Consider the following 20,630-nt stretch of genomic DNA (forward strand, 5'->3'; position numbering starts at 1 on the left):
GACAGCTAAAGATGTGGCTGAAATACAGCAACATAAGTTCCCAGATATTGGCAATAATAGATGAGCTGCGCTCACGGGCGACTCGGAGTACACAGGCAGGGAGTCTGGGGATTTGGAGGATGAAATACTCCCATCAGTCAATTCGATAACAGTGGGTTATGCTGGGTTGAGGGGCCCTAGCAGCACAGAGATACAGGACAAGCACTGGGCCATATTAGTGGATGACTTCTACCATGAACATTGCATACCCTGTGGTACCATGCCTCCCTTCTGCTGTAACAGGTGATATTGTTGTAACAGTGTGGTATTTTCTGTGTGGAGTGTGAGACTGGTCGAATATGGTGTATAAGTTCAAACAGTTCGAGCAGACTCCTCAGGAATTGGGGTGGTGGGTAGTTCTGCACCTGCAGCTCGATAGTTTGGGGGGGGGGGGGGGGGGGGGGGAGAGGCACATAGATTCACAACACACTTTGCGAAAGGCTCAGAGACAGCCTAACGACCAAAACCACACGTATGGCGGGACTTACATCCCCAGTTTCCCTCAGGGCTAACCCTGAAAATGCTCTCCTGGAATGTGAAAAGCTTAGACATCAAACTTAAATGGGGCCTTATGTGAAATACCTATTTAGGCATAACCTGACTATTCTCCTTCTGCAGGAAAGCCGCATGGTGGGTAATTGCTGTGGGTTCTTGACCCCGGAGGTACAAGTTACTGGCTCATGCCAGGGTCACCAGAGGATCCAGAGTGGTGGGAATCCTGGCCCACAAATCCCTCCCACCTCAGACCACACAGTCCTGGTTGCCGATCTCGGATGTCGAGGTGACACGTGGGCGCTGGAACAGGGAAGACTTGTGTGTTTGAGTTTGAGTTTTAAAGAATTTGTAGAGCGCTCGTACACCAGGCGGTTTCTTGGCGCTGTGTAATTACTACTGCTCAAGAGGCAAGTAGGCTGAGGGATCGAGATGGTTAAGATTGAAAGGCTTCTGTAGAGAGGAGTGTTTTGAGGCCTTTACGGAATCAGGGATACTGAGAACAAGATCTCAATTGGAATGGGAGGGAGTTCCAAAAGGCGGGGGCCGTAGTAGAGAATTTTGAGCCTCCCCACTTTTTCCGTTTGAAACGGGGTACCACCAGAAGTAGGTGGGTTGTAGAGCGCAGCTCTCTTGGTGGAATATAGTCTTGAATGGCTGTGTTGATAAAGGCCGGGGCGATGCCAAGCCGGGCTTTGAAGATGGTACAGCCAAGCTTGAACAGAGCGCGTTGCCGGACAGGGAGCCAGTGGAGGGATCTGAGGAGGGGGGTGACATGTTGGAACCTGGGTGAGTTAAAGACCAGTCGGGCCGCCTGGTTTTGCACTAGTTGTAGGCATCTCACGAGGTACGCAGGCATGCCATGGTAAAGGGCATTGCCGTAGTCCAAACGAGACGTCACCATGGCCAGGAGTATTAATTTGAGGGCGGATGGAGAGAAAAAACGTGAAACTTTCCAGATGGTTCTGAGGGAGAGGAAGGCTGAAGAGACGACGGCACTGACTTGAGCGTGCAGAGAGAGTTGATTGTTAATTTTGAACCTAAGGGTTTTGACAGAGGGGACAGGCGTGGGGGGGGGGACCTAAAGAAGGGGGCCAGAAGGAGGAGGACCAGGGACTGGAGCAACCACCCGTCAACACCAATTCCATTTTATCGGGATTGAGTTTCAGGTGGTTGAAGTTCATCCAGTCCTGGATGAAAGTCATGATAGACTGGAAGTTAGATATTGACTGGGGGGAGGAAGAAAGAGAAAAGATAAGCTGGAGGTCGTCTGCGTAGTTGTAGACAGAGACCTCCAGTCGCTGTAACGCAAAAATAAGGGGGGCAATGTAAAGGTTAAATAGCAAGGGGGACAAAGAGGATCCTTGGAGGACCCCACACTGGACAGGGCGAAAGTCAGCTGAGTACTCACCCAGGCGGACCGCTTGAGTGCGCCCACTCAAGAAGGAGGAGAGCCATAGCAGGGCAGTCCCTCCGATTCCCGCCGCTTCGACACGTGAAAGTAAGATGGTATGGTCCACCGTGTCGAATGCGGCAGAGAGGTCGAGAAGGACCAGGGCCTGGGGCTGACTGGAGTCCATGCCTTCTCGAAGATTGTCCAGGACCGAAATAATTACTGACTCGGTAGAGTGGGCGGGGCGAAATCCGGCTTGCCTAGGAGCCAAGACACTAAATCTTTCCACAAATTGGCTCAAAGTTCTGACAACATGGCGTTCCAGTACCTTTGCCAGGAAGGGCAAAAGGGATATGGGGCGGTAATTGACTGGGTTTGAGGAGTCTGCACCAGGTTTTTTTGCTTCTTCCCCTCGGGATTAAACTTGTCGGGCTGTATAAATTGGGGGTTGGATAACCGGGTTGTCAGAGGCCCTACTCCTCAGTGATGGAGATCTTAATTTAATGACTCATGGAGAGAAAGACAACCTGCCTGCCTCTGGAGAAAGTCCCCTGGTTGACCTGCATTTATCTCAGTTTTTGGAGGCATTGGGAATGGCCGACCTTTGGATGGAAGAGCACCTAGGGCTGCACCGGTACTCCTTTGCAACCAATGCAATACATTCTATGTCCTGGCCAGCTTATCTAATGGTGGCATACTGCCATTTGGGGCATTTTCGACACACCACATTTTTGGCCAGGACCACCTACATATTGAGGTCAAGGATGGAGTGGAAACGTGACACCTGGGAACTAAATGACTAGGACACTAGCAAGTTGATTGCAGAGACCACAACCAACTACTTTCAAGTGAACCGAGTCACTGCAAACTCAGCGTTGTTTCTATGGGAGGACTGCAAAATGGTAATATGAGGGCAGCTCATTGTGCAAATATCGAGGAAACGAAGGGTGCGTGACAGTGAGACTGTGAACATGGAGTCCACTCTTATGTCTTAGAAAAGGGATTATGTGATGGACCCTCTCCTGGTAGCAGGTGCATAAAATAGAGGGACTTAGACCAGACCTGCAGAGGTACATTCAACAAGAAGCGAGGGCCAAATTTCACACGCAGCAGGGCTGATTCCGGATGAATGGTAAAGAAGGGAAACTCCAGGCCTGGCTGGAAAATTGGGAAGCCGTGTCTGGTGGCTGAGTAGACTAATGCATCCACTGCAGTGGCCTGTTTTCGACCTCATGGTCACAGGTTTGAATCCTGGCGGGTCCACTCAGCCTTTCATCCATCTGAGGTTGATAAAATGAGTATCATTGAGTTGGGTAAAAATAAACATCTGTTTTCAGTGTAAAGAGGCCTCTGGATGAATGTGCACTTTACAAATACTTATGTTATGGGAAGAAGGAGAGCCTTTGTTCGTACATTTAGCCTTTCAGTGAAATGATATGTAAATTCCAACAATTGAGACTCCCCAGCTCAAGTGAAGGGAGTGAGTCTCCCATGCTGCATCCCCTAGGGAAGGGAAGACAGATATACAAGAAACAAGCCAGGGTGCCTGCTGCCTGAAAGAAACGGAGAAGTATGCAATTAGTTAATCTGCAAATGTAAAGGCTGTTTGGAAGCCAGAGTAGGCATTAATTGATGGAGTTACTTGAAGCTTCCTGTTGACAACAATATTTTTTGTTTTAGAGGTACTGTAATGGTGTTCCAAGCTGAGCTGTGGAGTGTGTGCTTTTATGTGACAATTATAAAAAATGTTTGGCCTAGTTATATTTTGCATATTACTAAAATCTATGCGTTGGGAGTACTTTTTTATTTTAAACCTAATTTTATATGTGCATTTCGGGGCCGCCCACCATACTCTACTCTGCACCACTGCACTGTGCACTACTGCACTTTATGCCATTCTACTCTACTCTGCACAACTGTACTCTAAGCCCCTCTACTCTACAGCACTGCACTCTATGCCACTGCACTCTATGCCACTCTAATCTACTCTGCAGCACTCTATTCCGTGCCACTGCACTCTACCTTGCACCACTTTACTTTCTCCAACTACAGTCTACTCTGCACCACTCTGCATCACTACACTCTACTCTGCACCACTGCACTCTAAGCTGCTGTACTCTGCTTTGCACCACTGCACTCTATGCCACTTTATTCTACTCTGCACCACTTCACTCCACACCACTGCACTCTACTCTGCACCACTCTACTCCATGCCACTGCAATCTAAGCCACTCTACTCTACACCACACCACTCTATTCCACTGCACTATATGCCACTCTACTCTACTCTGCAACACTCTGCACCACTGTACTCTATGCCACTTTACTCTACTTTGCACCACTCTACGCCGCTACACTCTATATCACTGCACTCTATTCTGCACCACTCTACTCTATGCCACTTTACTCAATGCCACTGCACTCTATGCCAGTCCACTCTACTCTATAGTGAAATCTGCTGCTTCCTACTCAAGCTGGTTTCCGTTCACATCACAGCACAGAAACTGCACTGTGTGTAGTTGGGGCCTTCAGTAAATTGATCCTTGGCCAGGGCCATAAAGTCACCTTGATTTTACTGGATGATCTTTCTGCAGCATTTACTACTGTCTTTCATATCATCCTTTTACAGAGTTTATCTCACTTAGGAGTGGGAAGGTATGGTATGGATGTGGATCTTTTCTTTTCTGGATCAACTTGGACAGGCTGTTTGCATGGTTCCCTTTGCTTCAGACTCAGGTTCTTAAACAGGGTGTACCTCAATGAGTCCAACATTGGGATCTGCTGTGGATCCTTTCAGCATTAAGATTGTATCCTACGCAGATGATACTCAACTCCTCTTATACTATGACAATTATTATTATTATTATTATGTTTCTTATATAGCGCCAGAATCGACCCCCGAAGGGGTATCTCCGCGCTTGCCTTGGGAACCCGTCCTGGCTTTTCCCTGTGAGATAGCCCCTACAGGGCATCCCCAAGGTGAAAGCCAGGCATCCCGCCGCGGGGGGGCCGTTGTGGAGATTAAGCAAGCTTAATGCCCAGAGTTGCAGAGTGTGAACCCATGATTAGGTCAGGCACCAAAGCGAGAATTATCGAGTCCGTGGACATTTGAGCTCAAGACCCTGCCGCGTCGGGAATTGAACCCTGGTCCCGGGTCTGACCTCTGCTTCAGGGTCTGCCTGCTCTAACCAGTGAGCCACACTTCTCCACAATGATTCTCTAATAGTGTAGAAAGCCTTTTTGCATCACATGAGAGCAGTTATGAATTGGATGAGAATCGATAATCTGCAAAAATGTGGCATTTCGGGTTATCTGTTGAAAAAGCTTCACTTGGTCCAAAACACAGCAGCCAGACTTCTTCTGGGCATCTCCGCAGGAATAGTGTCCGCCATCCTTTGCGCTCACTACACTGGCTCCCCGTGACTGATAGGGTAAAATTCAAATCGCTGGTTTTGGCCCACCTTGCCCTTGATGGTAGTGGCCCTTCCTATTTGCAAAAATGCTTCTCCTTTTATGCTCCATCGCGACCTTTATGATCAATGTCCCTACGTTTCACCCATGTCCCTCATTTCTAATACCAGAGGCTAGAAGCAGCTCATTTGGTCGGAAGGCTTCTGCTGCTTGGAATGCCCTTTCTCTTGCCTTACGTTATATTCAGGACCCAGTGGCTTTGAAGAAGAACCTGAAAACATTTCTCTCTGTTTGAAGTTCATTTTCTCAACCACCATGGCACCGCGCCGGGACACTCGTGAGTATCTGTGGGCGCTACAAATCTATGTAACATAACATAACATAACATAACAAGCCAGGTCCTCCCTTGACCGGAGACAAGCATTCTGGGACCGGTTTCAGGGCATCACCCTGTCTTGGCCTGGCAGTTCAGGCTGGACTGTTCCCATTGGAGCAGGGTCAAGACTGATTTGCATATGGCTGGGTTCAAAATGGAATGGCAAGGAGAGCAAAAAAATGATGCATTTAGGCCTTTGTAGTGCGGTGAATGTATGACATTGTTCTGCAATCTGCCCTTCAATAGCTCTTTTTGCACAATGAAAGCAACAACATCTGTTATGCATAAATATGATGGTTTTCGCACCAACAGAAACATTGCACAAATAAAGCAATAAGAAGGCCAGGATCTCTACTACTGTGATTGTCTCCAGAAATCATAACTGTTATCTAGTTTGCAAGTAATTCAGAAACACATGTTTATGTAATATATATATGTTGAATTTACTTAGTGACATGAGTTGTTTAGCTGCTGTAAATATAATTATGCTAGATGCACGTAGTATCCACTTAATTTATTTTCCCTTTGGACACTTATATGGTCTTTACCTCTACTTTCTTTTGTTTGATTCACTCCTTTTATTTCTGCTTCCAGCCATCCCCTTTATTGAACCGTATGCTAAATTCACAGGACATGTAATTTATTCCCGGATCTACGTTTCAATCACAATGATTGACACGCTTTAAGACACTTATATGCTTCAAGGAAGGACAAGGGGGCATATTACCAAGAATAAGTGATAATTATTGCTAAGCTTGGTTAGCGGCTATAATTTTATGGCCGTGCTTCGCCTATTTTATCGCTTAGAAACCTTGCTATTATTAAGGTTTATTTCCTAAGCGATAAAAATCGGCCGAAATGCATGAATATCTCTGAAAAGTGAGCGATATTTATGCATTACCGAGCTAATGCTCTTAGCCATGTTATCCACCAACCATTGGATAACATGGCTAAGAACTGCTCTGGGTAGGCGTTAGCTTTTGGAGATATTCGCGCTTAGAACAAATATTTCATAAAGTAGGTAATAGGAGATAGCGATGTTAGCGACTGTTTCCAGTCGCTAACATCTTGGCACGCACACTTTGCATGTCATTAGTGATAATTATCGCTGGCATGCAAAGTGGGCCCCAAGATGATCGCTATCTCCTACTAGCTGTTGCTAACTGGTGTTAGCGACAGCTAGGTAATAGGGCGATAAAATTATCACCGCCTTAGCGGGAAAAATTCCAGCTAAAGCGGCGATAAGGCCCTAGGTAATATGCCCCAAGGTTTTGTAACAATTGGACAAATTTGGTCAAATTATCTTGAACAGCCATGCAAGAACCACATACCTTACTTGTCACATGTGTTCTGTAGGGAGGAGAACATATGGACAGACCTTTTTCCAAATATATGTTAAAAAAGAAATTATAGATTTTTGTTCATCTAGACACTAGGTCTAATATTATTGAACAGTCACATAAGAACGACATACCTTGGCACATATTTATTTCTTTTTTTGAGTTTAAAAAGCACACTGTCAACGACTAGTATTCAGGCGCTGGTCACAACCGATGGGAAAGATAGAGAAAAGGAAATGGAACGATAGCAACATGGAACTACCTGTAGAATCATAGCTTCAGGAAAAGGCAGCTGAATTTCCGTTACTTGGGATACAGCGAAGTTTTCATTGACCTCCTAAACTTAAATAGATCAGACATGGATCTTAAGGAGGGGGAAGTGCATTACAGAGCTTGGCTGTATGAACCGCAAGCGTCCTGCCACCTTTGCCTGGATTTCCTCAACTCAGGTACACAGAGCAGATTGGCTGATGTGAATTGGAGGGCTCTGTTGGTGATGTATCGTCTCAGTTGCTTTTTAAGAGGAAGAGGGCCCATCCAATGAAAGGCTTTAAATGCCACGCGGAGGGATTTAAACAAGATTCTTTGCTTGAGTGGCAGCCAGTGCAACTCCCTTAATGCACGAGAGACAGAGGCTCTGTGGGGTAGAATTATAGTTTAAATCTTTTTATTATTAAATTTGCAAACATAACAATAGCTACCACCTACATCCACATTGCCGGTGGGGAAAACAATATGATGATAGTCACCCGTGGATGGAGTGAGGAGAAATAGAAAGGAGGAGAAAAGGATTAGAGAGGAGACTGATTAGCTAATGGCGGCCTTTATTCCTGTTCTCTCAGGTGAGTTAGGTTATCTCATGTGAGTATATGCTTCTGTTGTGGGTGTGGCTTAGTGAGACGAAGTATCCAGAGATATCTTGGGCTAGTAAGTTCTGTGAATTTGGTTGCAAACAATTCTATAGTAGTACCCCTGGTTTTATCAAATCGTGGGAGTTTGTGCATGAGAATTGCCTTGATTTTCTCCATGCCCACCACCTCCCATTAATTATGTAACCATTCCAACCTGGTTGGGACCCCGTCTGTTCCCCATTTAGAAAGCAACATCTGCTTGGCGGTGCCCAGTGCCAGAGTGATCGATCTCCCCTGGCACGACCTGAGGGGGTAGGTGAATGGATTTGGGAGACCCAATATTATGTAGCTAGGGAATCTGGGTATGTCTGTGTGATAGATGGTATTGAAATCAGGCAGTACTGAGTCACAGAAGGTTTGTATTTTTGGGCAGTGCCATGACATATGTGTAAGTGACGCCAGCAAAGGTTTTCTCCTCCAGGCATCCAATGTGCTACTCTAGCTGGAGTATATTTCCAGAGATGCTCTATTTTGAGAAATATTTCTTTCCCAGCGGTGCGGCAAGAGGAAGCTCTCGCCCTGTGTATTATATCTTGCCACTCTTTGAGGGAGAGTTCACGTTCAAGTTCTGACTCCTATTGACACTGCGCAGGGGACATAGTGCTTTTTGTGGGAGTAAGCAGACAGGCATATATGTCTGAAAGTAGACGCTTGTTCAAACGTCAAATGATGTACCATTTTTCAAATTTGGTAAGTGGGCGGCTGGCATGTGGGCATACATGGGCTTGAGTAATCCATCACCGCAAGACAAGGTATTGCCAATGTGGTTTTCTGGGTACTCCAAAGTCAGAAATGAGTTGGGGAAACCCCTTTATCCCCTTCCCATCGAAGAGATCACTAATTCTCTTGCAAATGGCCTCTTGCCATTTGATGTAGCGATTCCTGTCTCTACCTGGAGGGAACTCCGGATGCCCTATGAAGGGGGTCAACGGTATATGGGGGTTGAGAAGACATGGGGCTCCTACACGCTGTCCCATACATTTAGGGTAGCCCTCAGAACTGGGGTTACCATTTAGGTAACCATGATACATTCCAAATGTGCATGCTCACATTTCGCGGTCAATAAAGCACCAATGTTTCTCCGATGCAGGTCTGTACCATTCGACCATATAGATCTGGTGGGTAGATTAAAAATAGAATTTCTGGTGTGGAACACCTAGCACTCCATCTTCCAGTTTCAGATATGTTTGAAGACGTGCCATACGAGCCCCCTTCCAGCCCCAAATGAAGTCCCAAAGTAGGAGTTGCAGTTTGGCCAATGTCAGGGGTGGGGCTGCAGCAGGAGAGTCTGCATCACATACAGGATACAGGGTAGTAGAGTCAATTTGATGGCGCCAGTCTACATGGGCTGTCCTATAAACTGTGTGCAAAATCTTCAACATTAAATAGGACACACCCTCTGAGGCCCATATAAATGGAAATTCCACTGTCAGGTGTATCTGATCGGTCTTCGAAAAAGTTAAGCTAAAGGCTTGAGTCTTTTGAATATTAATTTTGAAGCCAAAGACTTGGCTAAAATCTTCTATTTTCTGCAGAAGGGGAGGTATAGAGGTGAACTGTTGAGTGAGGTAGAGCACAACATCATCCGCATAAAGTGAATTCTAGTGTTCCCTGTCACCCATCCGGATCCCTGCTATTATGGAGTGTTGGTAGATGCATTCCACAAAAGGCTCCATATAGAAAGCAAATGGTAAAGGTTATAACGGACATCCTCTCATGATCTGAAAGGGGTGACAGGCAACACCATTCACCCTAAAGCGTGCTTCCGGGTTGTTGTAAATGCAGTCTATCCACTTCAAGAACCACGCACCAAGACCAAATCCAGTCAGTTCCAGTTGCAGATAAGACCAGTGAACCCTGTCAAATGACTTTTCGGTGCCCACCGAAAAGAGTAAGGCAGGCTGCTGGGAGTGTTGGATCTTATCAAGGAGGTGGCACATTCGCTGGGTCCCATCACTGTAACTGCATTCCGGTATGAAGCCATATTGGTCCGGGTCCACCAGACCCTGCATATATGGGGTTAGGCGAGTGGACAGGATGCTTGTGAAAATTTTCCGATCAACATTCAATAGGGATACGCCACAATTTGATCGATCTTTACCCAGTTTAGGTATCACTACCACTGCCTCAATGCTCATAGAAGGAGCCGGAGTCCCCGTGTCACTGAATGAATTAAAGAGATGGGTAAGCAACGGAGTAAGACTGGAGGCAAAGGTTTTTATAAAAATGGGATGAAAGCCATCCTCCCCAGGTGTTTTGCCTGAGGCAAGACCCTGTATGGCTTGCAGGACTTCATCTGAGCGAATAGCTACATCTAGTTTAGTTGCCTCCAAAGCCAAAAAGAGGCCACTGATGCCCGACTCACATACGCCTCAGTCGCCACCAAATCTAGAAAGTCAGTTGAATAGGGGGCAGTATAGAATTTCTCCAATTCAGTAGCGATAGCTCTGTCTGTGTGAAGCATGGCCCCTTGACATCTCTTGAACTCTGTAATGTGATGTGCATTTATCTGGGCACGGAGTTGATGTGTCAGGAGCTTCCATGTTTTTCCCCCTTCATAGTAGTGCTGTTTAGTACACAAGAGGGCATATTCCGCATGATCATAATCCAAGGCTTTCAGCTGCTGTTGCACGTTAGTAAGCTGACGCCTAGATTGAACTGAGCCTTTATGTTGATGCATCCCTTCCAGCTCCCTAATCTGTGTTTACAATTGATCCATTTTATCTCTTCTATCTTTAGTTAGTATAGCTGCTGTAGCCAGAACCTTACCCTGAATAACCCCTTTCAGTGTGTCCCACAGCAGAGAAGTGGGGGTGAAGCCGTCATCATTGATCTCTAAATAAGCCTGTATGGTCCTCTGTATCTCTTTAATGTTTGTGCTATATGTGAGCAATTTGTGATTTAGCCTCCATGATCTTTAGTATGTGTGTTCCCCAGGCAACTGCAGCAAAAGGGTAATTGGAGAGTAATACGAAAGAGCTGCCACCCATATCTCAACCTCCCGCGTAGCCAACGTGACACATGGAGATGTCAAAATGCGATCTATATGGGCATAAATTAGATGTGCTGCTGAGAAAAAGATGCATTCCTGAGCAATGGGGTAGCGCTGCCGACAGGTGTCCACTAAGCCTACTTCTTTCAGCCGTTGTTTCATAGAGACAGAGAGCAAACTGGAGTGTCCCACTCTTTGAATAGATCTGCCAAGCTGGGTGTGAGATACTATGTCAAAATCTTCTCCCATTATAAGATCCTCATCCAGGGACTCAAGAATGGTAGATAGCGCCTCCGTAAGAAATAGCTATTGATGGTCATTTGGGCAGAATATGGAAGCACGTGTACAGGTGTTTCCCCTCATAGCCACACGCAGGGCAATCATTCTCCTAGGTATCTTTGCATGTGTGTCTAGCACCTTTCCAGGGAAGTGTGTTGCTAGGAAAATGGTATTCCCTGCCCTCTTCCCAGCCATGGAGGAGAAATATTGACGGTCAAACCATCTCGACCTGAGGTGTTCCAATCAGCCTGTATTAGGTGTGTCTCCTGTAGGAGGCAAATATCACCGTTGGTGTCCCTAAGTAGGATGAGGAGTGCACATCTTTTAGAGGGTGAGTTGAAGCCTCATACATTAAGGCTCAATATTGCAACCTTAAGGGGAGCCATGGGAGAAGGGTAGGGTGTAGCCGTGGAGTTTGTCGGGTCCAGTCTTGGGAGGGACATATAACAACTCTCCTGCAACCAGAGCCAAAGGGGGAAGGCAATTTCTGCTGGAGAGGGGAAGGGTTGTCGCTTATCTACTTCCACCTCATGAGGACCAGATTTGGATTGTGTTTTATCAAGGACAGGGACCTGCAGTGGATTCTGAAGTGTTCCCAAGTGTGTAGAGCCCCTTCAGATTCCCTGGTACCTCTCGTGTAACAATGAGGCATGCCCATTACAGAGAAGCTTCAGTGAAACTTTCTTGATATTTCCCTTTGGTTCTGTGGACCCCTCAGGTGTATCCTCCCCAAGGTCACTGGAAAGTCTGTAGTGAGAGTAAGTCAAAGAGGCACAGAAATGTAAAGAGAGAGGGGGAGCTGAGAAAGCAGTAGAACAACATAAGCATGAACAACAAAAAACAGCCCTCAGACTGGCACCAATATCACCGTAGTGTGTGGGTCCATAAGGCCTACGTCTGATATTCATCCTGGTAGGGGTGAGCTCCACTCACCAAGACCGAGTACACATTCCCTTCCAAATGCTCACAGGCAACAGGCGGGCAAGGAGAGAGTAATATGGATCTGGATTCAGTCTTTAGAGGTCTCCCCCCTACCTTCTCAGTTTTGCAGCTGTTGGAGGAGGGCCTCTCTTTCTTTCTGTCTTTCCAGCTCATAGGGCCGTAGATGTTTGTCCTTCCCGGTCCCGTGTCACCTTGAAGTCGCTGCATCTTTAGACTGATGTTCCAGATCATTCCCCTCTTCGAAGTCGATCCCCAGCACTACCTGTGCTTCTTTCAGAGACCGCACTGCGTGCATCTCAATGGGCCCGATTCACAGAATAAACTTAAGACTCAATCCTAAACTTACTACTATTTTGGTATTCACAGAATGCACTTACTACTTTTGGTATTCACAGAAGTTAGGATTTTGTCTTAGGTTTGTCTTAAGACAGACTTAAGACAGACTTAAGATAAAATCCTAACTTCTGTGAATACACAAAGGAGTAAGTGCATTCTGTGAATGCCAAAATAGTAGTAAGTTTAGGATTGAGTCTTAAGTTCATTCTGTGAATCGGGCCCCTTGTTCCAGACAAAGATCAGCCTAAATGGTGGTAGTGGACTCCTTGCTCTCAAAGATAGGCGGTGGCTGGTTTCAGGGCTTTACATCGTTGTAGAGTGAGGGGAGAGAGGTCCTGATATATACCCACCGGTAGGCCCTCAAACGACATGGTCATCATGTCTTGGGTAGCATTCATGATGACTTCTTTCTGCCTATAAGAGTGAAGGCATGCCAGGATTTCTTGCAGTTGGCCCTGGCCTAATGCCAGCCTACCAGCCCGATGTGTGTGTTCCAGGACAATCTCTTTATCACGTAACATCAGTGCGAAATGTCGGAAGAGACGGATCACCCAATCCTGAAGTGGCACTCCTTTGATGCGTATATTGGAATGCCTCAACCGGTTTTAAAGGTCCTTCGAGGCAAAGGTAGAGTTCTTCATTGCAATCTCTGAGTTACAGTATTTCCTGAGAATGATCGGTTAGCCCTTCCTGTCTAGGATCGCCAGACTGCTCCAGAGAGTCCACGTGGTCACCTAATTCCAGGATGTTAGTCCTGATCTATTTTATGTCAGAGGCTACATCCTGTCTAAGACTTGCAAAGTCCTTTCTTAGGGTGCCAAACAATTGTTCAAGGAAATGGCGGGTAATCCTGCCCCCACCCACTGGGTCTGTTTCTCTCTACTGAGGAAGGTTTGACAACTGATCAGTCCTATCCATTTTCTTAGTTCCTATAGGAGTTCTTTAATGTTCACCTACTTCTTTGCTCAGTGGGACATCATCCCGAGAAGGCTGTAGCACAGTGGAGGCCAGAGGGCCCTCCCCAGGCCTGCAGTGTGGACCTGAGCCATTACCAGGCACAGAGCATGGTTCTCACCTAGAAGGGTATTATAGCCAGTCTGTTCCCTGTCTAATGGATCCAGGGGATTATGGCCTTAGGCCACTGCTCCTACAGATATGGCCAGGGATGTGAAGAAATCAACAACCTTCCCCTTGATGGGGCCTGGGCTTTCTGTTCAGGAGTATAAGTGCCTCCTTGAAGGTAGGAGTCTCTGATACTACTGTGTGGATCTTGAAAGACAGCGTGTCTGGAATCCTCTGAGGTGGCTGTTGTTTTCATCCCCCAGTATTTCAACAGTCCCCCGCTTCATGCTGCAGCAGACTCTCACTCCAACCAGCAGCTGTTGGCCAAGTCCTACTTCCTGACTGAAATCTCTCTCTGATGCTTGATGGTTGTTACCATGAGGGCTGCCCGCGTGGGTCCACCGGACAGCCTGATCCACCACCAATGGCCACAGTTCCTCCAAAAGCCCTCCGATATAAGCAGTTTTGATCCTGCGCTCAGCACCCGGGAACAGCAATTGGGTGCTGTATGCTCCATTCTTGCTGTATGGGGGCCATCCAGGACCACGTTCCACAAGATTGCCTCCGGTTCTCATGGGGGACCAAAGACGTATCTCGGAGGGTGCCATCAGCCCCAAAATCTTTCCACCCCTTAGGATCAGGACTCCAGTGCCACTCTGGAAGGTGGCCTGGCACCGCGCAACGCAGCCCAGCCTTCTGGCCCCTCCAGGCGATCCAGTGTTTCAGGCCTCGGTCTCCACGTCCGGTATCTCAGCCTCACCACCAGGCTCTGGCAGTTCTGACATGTGTCTCCACCACCAGATAACTCTCCTTGTCTGCGAATAGGGAAACTATCCCGTTATCATCACCAAATCTTCCTGCTCACAGTCGCTGGCTCCATGGATACCCTTGTCCTGGGATGGCCAATATGAAGGCTATTTTTAGCCACAGCAAAAGGAGTACTGTGAATGAGCTGTTACTCTGCCAACATCTTGGTCACACCCCTTGAGGGGAAGATTTAAAGCAAGTTTGGTGGCTGCATTCTGTACCCTGGTTAGATGATGTAAAAGAAATTCTGGAACATCCAGGAGAAGGGCATTGCAGTAATCCATGGGACTAAGAATAACACTACGAAAAACCATGGCACTGAAGGAAGGAGGGAGTTCGGCAGGATCATCCGAAGAGCTTTCAGAAGTACAAACATGTTCCTCCCAATTGTTTTACATAAGTTTCCATACTGAGTTTGTCATCAAACGTCACTCCTAAATTCAGGACCAAATTAACGGTGGCCACAGGTCCGTTAAATGATCCAGGCCAGAGATTAAGGGGTAAGAGGTAAAGTTTCCAGCTTAGATTGAGCTGTACAGTAGAGCATCTCATTCTTGTCCCCATTAAACTATAGGGAGTTAATGTTGAGCCATGAGATAATGTCATTCAGGCAGTCATTGCCACCGAGAGGCAAGATGAGCTGAGTATTATCAGCATAATTAATTAGGGAAATGTTGTGAGACATAAGTCTAATCAACGGGGCCAGGTAAAGGTTAAAAAATTTGGGCTGATAGCAGACTCCTGTGGCACTCCCTGTTTAATGGCCTTGGCTTTTGAGCGATGGGGGCGGGGGTGGGGAGCAACAGCTTGACTTCTATGTGAAAAATGCGAGCGTACTTATTTCAAGGCAGTTCCACTCACTCCAATACACTCTAGCCTGAATACAAGGGTGGCATGGCATACTGTATCAAATGCGGCTGAGAGGTCTAATAAAATCAGCACTGCTGAATGTCCCTCACCAACTTGCATCCTTACTCATCCATGGATTTAATAAGGGTGGGTTCAATGCCATGACCAGGCCTAAAACCAAATTGCTCTTCCTCCAAGTAGTTATTTTTTTTCTAAACATTAAGGGAGTATTTTACTGACATAATGCTCCAGGATTTTCACTGGAAAAGGCAGAAGGGAGATAGGTCTGTAGTTGCTCAGAACAGCAGGGTTCAAAGATGACTTTTTCCTAATGGGCGAACTAAGGCGTTCTTCCATGCAAACGGCACTGTGTCTGATATCAGGGATTGATTGCATATTGGCCGTTAAGGGGGAAACTAAATTTCTCCCAGGTCCTTCCGGATTTTAACTGGAAGTACATCTAGAGTGGACCCCAATGAGGTTGTCATGACAATGGAATTGAAGTCCTCCACAGACAAAGGTTCAAAAGCGTCTAGATTGCCTGGCACGGCTTGTAAGGTGCTCTGCAGGGACTTGACTTTATGGACCTACTTATTTTCTGTTGCCCTATAACATGTTGCAACAATACACTGACTGCTATTTTGCTTAAATTTAACCTTTTGACAATAGTGTTAAGTTTATTTTTATGTGGGTTACCTATTATAAATACTTTGAAGATGGCGCATGCTTGCATTTACTAGCCCACTTATTCCACGTACGGTGGTGTGGATGCACAGACAATAACCACGCTTATGGGATGAGCTTTTGTGCCCCATTATCAGGTATATACAATTGGATCCAGTTTCAGTTATCACTTTTAATTTGGATGCAATACCACCCTTCAAGGATGGGCTTGTACTGTACATTTTAAAATTAGTGGTATTTATAGTGCTGAGTGTTGTAACTTGTAATACTCATGTCACACTTTGTATTTCTCATGTCATATTATACTTGTGGAATGTCTGCTGTTCCCTGGCAATGTGCTTCATGTTATGGTTTGAGGTTCTGGAATGTATTGGAGAGCAGTTGGGGAAGGGAGCTGCTGGCATCACATCCAGGGCTGTTGTATGTTACTAATAAACATACTTAACTCTATTTGCGGGGGTCCTGCCTCTGTAAAACTGGCAACGAGGGTGGTATGTGAGCCTACCAAGGACCCCAAGTTTATTCTGAAGATTTTTATTTCATCTAAGAACATTTGCTGGGGAAGTACGGCCCTTGATTATAGATTTTCGTCAAATTTCATGCTTACTCTCCTGAGAGAATATTGATTTGTCTTGTAGTGTAGTTCCTATATTCCCAATAGGCTCTGCGCATTGGAATAATATATACTATAGATTAGACGTAGGACTGAGGTCGACTAGATCTCTATTGAATATATTAGACTTAATTGTGAGTGCCAGCTAGCTCAGAGGTCACTAGAAACTTTCTCGAATGACCAAGAAGGGATTTGTTTCTGACATCCGCATAAATATGACAACTTTGTTTCCCAAGAATAAGAAATGTATCTCTAAAGTCGCAGAAACAATAGATAGATATTTCACTCAGTCAATTGTGCATGCTTTGTTTCACCAGAGGTGCAGAGAAATAGAGAGATGGGCGTTTTCAATAAAAGTATTTATTGAACAGTCTTCTTTCTCATGCAGAGGAAATGAACTGCTACAATCATAATACTGGTTGCAAAGTATAATGCGTACAGTATGAAGAGTATTATAAAATGATACTGTGAAAGCATGATATGGTTTTTAAGCCAAATAAAATAACATGGAATACATACATTAATAAATAAAGACTAAAAGTACTCAGCTGGTGCTTCTAAAATACGCCTACCCCGGTGTACCTAACCTAGGTCTAGTACAAGGGAAGAAGTAAGTGAGGTGTAGCTTAGTTTCAGTATTATTTTGCCAAGAACCTATCCAAGAATTCTCTAAGGGTCTAATCAGCTTATCAGGTTAAGAATGAAGGAGGTCTGGTATCTCCCTCTCAGGACTCGATTTTCCAACAACCCGCAAGGGTAGCTTGGAAACACTGGGGCTGGATTTCTCAGCAAGAGAAAAGACAGCGTCTCTCTCAGTGCATCTGCTGGAGGGGCGGCTTCCTTCGGCATTTGCTTCAGCGAGCTGTGTCGTGTAGGTAGATAGTTGAACTGCTCCAAACCACTGTGTGCTTGCCTGGGCTAGTGTGGGCATATTTATACCTGAAAGGTGCTGAGTTTGACGTAAGGTTGGACATAATAACGTCATCAAACACTCAGTTCTTTGAAAACTCCATGAGTTCTTGGTTAGATCAATATTCAAGCATGGAGAAGTCCCTGACTGCTGAAGGCGGGCTTTTCCAAGAAATCGTTGTGGATTTTCGGAACTAGTGGAAGTAGCCATGCCGTATTTGGACTGCATAGGCTAAGTCTAAATATGGTTATGATTTCTATGCCTATATAAGGATAGGGTGATTTATACCTATATATGGGCGTGAATCGGGAAAATTATACTAGGGTCCTAAATTCATATACAACAGTCTAAGGTATGTGCAATCGTCATTTTTTCCAAATTTTTGGAGGGGATATTACCTATTTTGGGAAATTTGGACACAACTGCCAAGCTCGCATTCGTACTGGGTCCTGCTCAAGCTCTTTTTCAAGATTCTCTGGAGCGTGCTTGCTCTAGCTTGTCTTGATGTCGATCTTGTAACATACCGCCTTCTTAGGGTCAGGCGCACGTCATCATTTCTTTGTCGCACCACTCCGCATCCAGTACGCCTTATGGACAGTAAAAAAACACATGGTTTCTCTTTAATAGAACAGCTTTCACGTATGACCACAAAAGAGACATAGATACTTGCCCTAAGGTTTCGAGGTCCTCGCCTGGCAGGTCCCTCCTCCAGATCTCTTTAAACGCTAACAGAGGCCCAGTTATTAAAGTTTAATTAACCCTCGGGTACTGGGACCACTGTATAGCTTTTAACTTTCGCTATTCACGTCACTACATTGCACACTAAGCTACATACCTTCTCTGTTGTATTTAGGCTTAGAAGCACACCCGGGACACACTCGGTGTCACTGGGTGGGCCCGATGATGAAGCATGCCACCAACTAGGTTGGTGGGTGAGGGCTTCATGAAAAAAAATTATGGTTTGCACCTCGTCATACAGCTGTGAGTCCTGATAAATACTTCACAATGGGCTAGTCCTTTTGATTAACACACTGTCATCCTCTGCCACTGCCAGCGGACTAATCCTGTTTGCAAGCAAAATAATATTTTTTTCGGCCTCTATTCCCTCAATATTTATTGTGCTAAACTGAATATCAGTGATCTTGGGAGTAGGGTCAGTACTTGTGTCTGCAGCCGCAGAAGAGCTAGAAGTAGAAGATTGACCCTGTACCTTAAAGTGTGTGAGTAGTGAAGGCGTAATTCGAATATATGCCTGTTTGGCCAGTTTATTTCTTGGTAACTTTTTTCCCACAGTTGAAAAAGTATTTTCTACTAACGCCTTTTTATTTTGTGGCGGGGGTTAGGTTGTAGCACTAAAGGGGTAATTGTCTTAGTCAAAACGTCAGGGAGGACCGGTCTTGGTCCCAGATACCTCGACTTCTGAGGGTGTACCTATTTAGACTGTTATTTTCACCAGCGTATAACTCTCCTGGAGCCTTCCTCCTAGAAATTTGCTGATCTTCACTGATAGTACCTTTTCCCACATTAGTTAAAGACTCCCAATCCCCCTTCCTTCTCCTCCTCACAGGGGTCATGGGGGTGGCTTTGCGCCATCAGCAAGTTTAGTTCCAGGCACAACTCTGCTGCTGCTGTTTTGATACACTGAATCACTGCCAAAGACACCCGGAGCTATCACAAGTCTCCTCTCTCCCCGGAAGCCGACTCTCGCTGCAGCGCGCTGGCCTTTGGCGATCTGTACCGCTGCCTCCACCCAAAAACCGCCGTCGCCTGTCCAACTACTGCTGCCGCAACCGCAGCCTTCAAAGCAAGAACATGTACCGGTAAGAATGGCCTAAGAATGGCCTGAAACTGTCCCTTGTTTCCCCCGAAGTCAAGTCGAAGTCCAAATATGTCTAAATCTTGGTCTTCAAAATGATCTTGTCCAAAAAAGGTGGTGTTTGTGAGGGGTAACTGTGTTAAGTCGGCTGATGGCAGATGGTGGAATGCCAGAAAAGGTTTTGGTGTGCAGTGCTACTGAACAAGAGGAACGGATGATATCTCCGAAATGTAGGAGTTCTCATGGGGGTTATCATGACGCAATTCTGCAATAACTGGTGTGAAACCGGATGATAAAGTAATGGGTGCTTCTGTTTGTGGTCGAAGTATTCGCACCAAGGTTAAACCAAAATGTTTTGAGGATTGGGTGTGCTCTTAGTTGTTTATATTTTCTCCTTTTTTTGTTTAAGGGGGAGATGTGTTGTAACTTGTAATACACATGTGACACTTTGTATTACTCATGTCACATTATACTTGTTACATGGTTTGCATTCCTTGTGGAATGTCTGCTGTTCCCTATCCACTTGCTCCTCCTTATGGTTTGGGGTTCTGGAATGTATTGGATAGCAGTTGGTGAAGGGAGCTGCTGGCATCACATCAAGGGCTGTTGTATATTATTAATGAACATTCTTAATTCTACTTGTGGGTGTCCTGTCTTTGTAAAACCGAGGTCTGCTGTTAGATGGTTCTTGCTTTGGGACGATTTCACGGCTAGGATCAAGGTCGTTTTTAATTGTGACTGCCCTATTTTTAGGTCTCGGCTAAGCGCGCAGAAGCGCGTTCTCGCCGAGAACCTATTGTTGGCGGCTGTGCTTCCCAAGAGACAGACACTCCTGGCCGCGAGCATCGCTTGGAGGCGATTTGAAACGCGAACGCGCTCACTGTGGGCAGCTGCTGTCGTGCATTCACACAGACACACACAGACACACGAGTGCCCATGCACGCACGCCCGCACATACAGACACCCCCCCACACATACACACACACGAGTGCTTCCCCCCCCGTCGCACACAGACACACACACAAGTTCACCAAGACCCCCCAGACCTTTTTAACTTACCGGGCCAATCTCAGGGGACTCCGCCGCTGCAGCTCTTGCTAGCTCCTTTCACGGGGCTCCCTCTTGGTCAAGGGAGCCCCGCAACACTTGCATAACCTTCTGCTGGCGGCCCCGAGGCTCTCCACCGCTCACAGGATCCCCGGGCCGCAATACGCATTTGGTCCGCCTGCCTCCTTTTCCGGTCCGGACGCCGCCCCGCCCCCGTCACAGGCGATATTGCCTGACTTCCGGTGCGTGCGCCAATGGAGACACAACCCTGCAGAAAGGTGTGTTTTAAAGGAAGTTCATGAAAAAATATTATAATCCTAAATAATTATCA

This window comes from Lissotriton vulgaris, chromosome 1_1 (assembly GCF_964263255.1).
Source record: "Lissotriton vulgaris chromosome 1_1, aLisVul1.2, whole genome shotgun sequence".
In the NCBI taxonomy this organism is placed as follows: Eukaryota; Metazoa; Chordata; class Amphibia; order Caudata; family Salamandridae; genus Lissotriton; species Lissotriton vulgaris.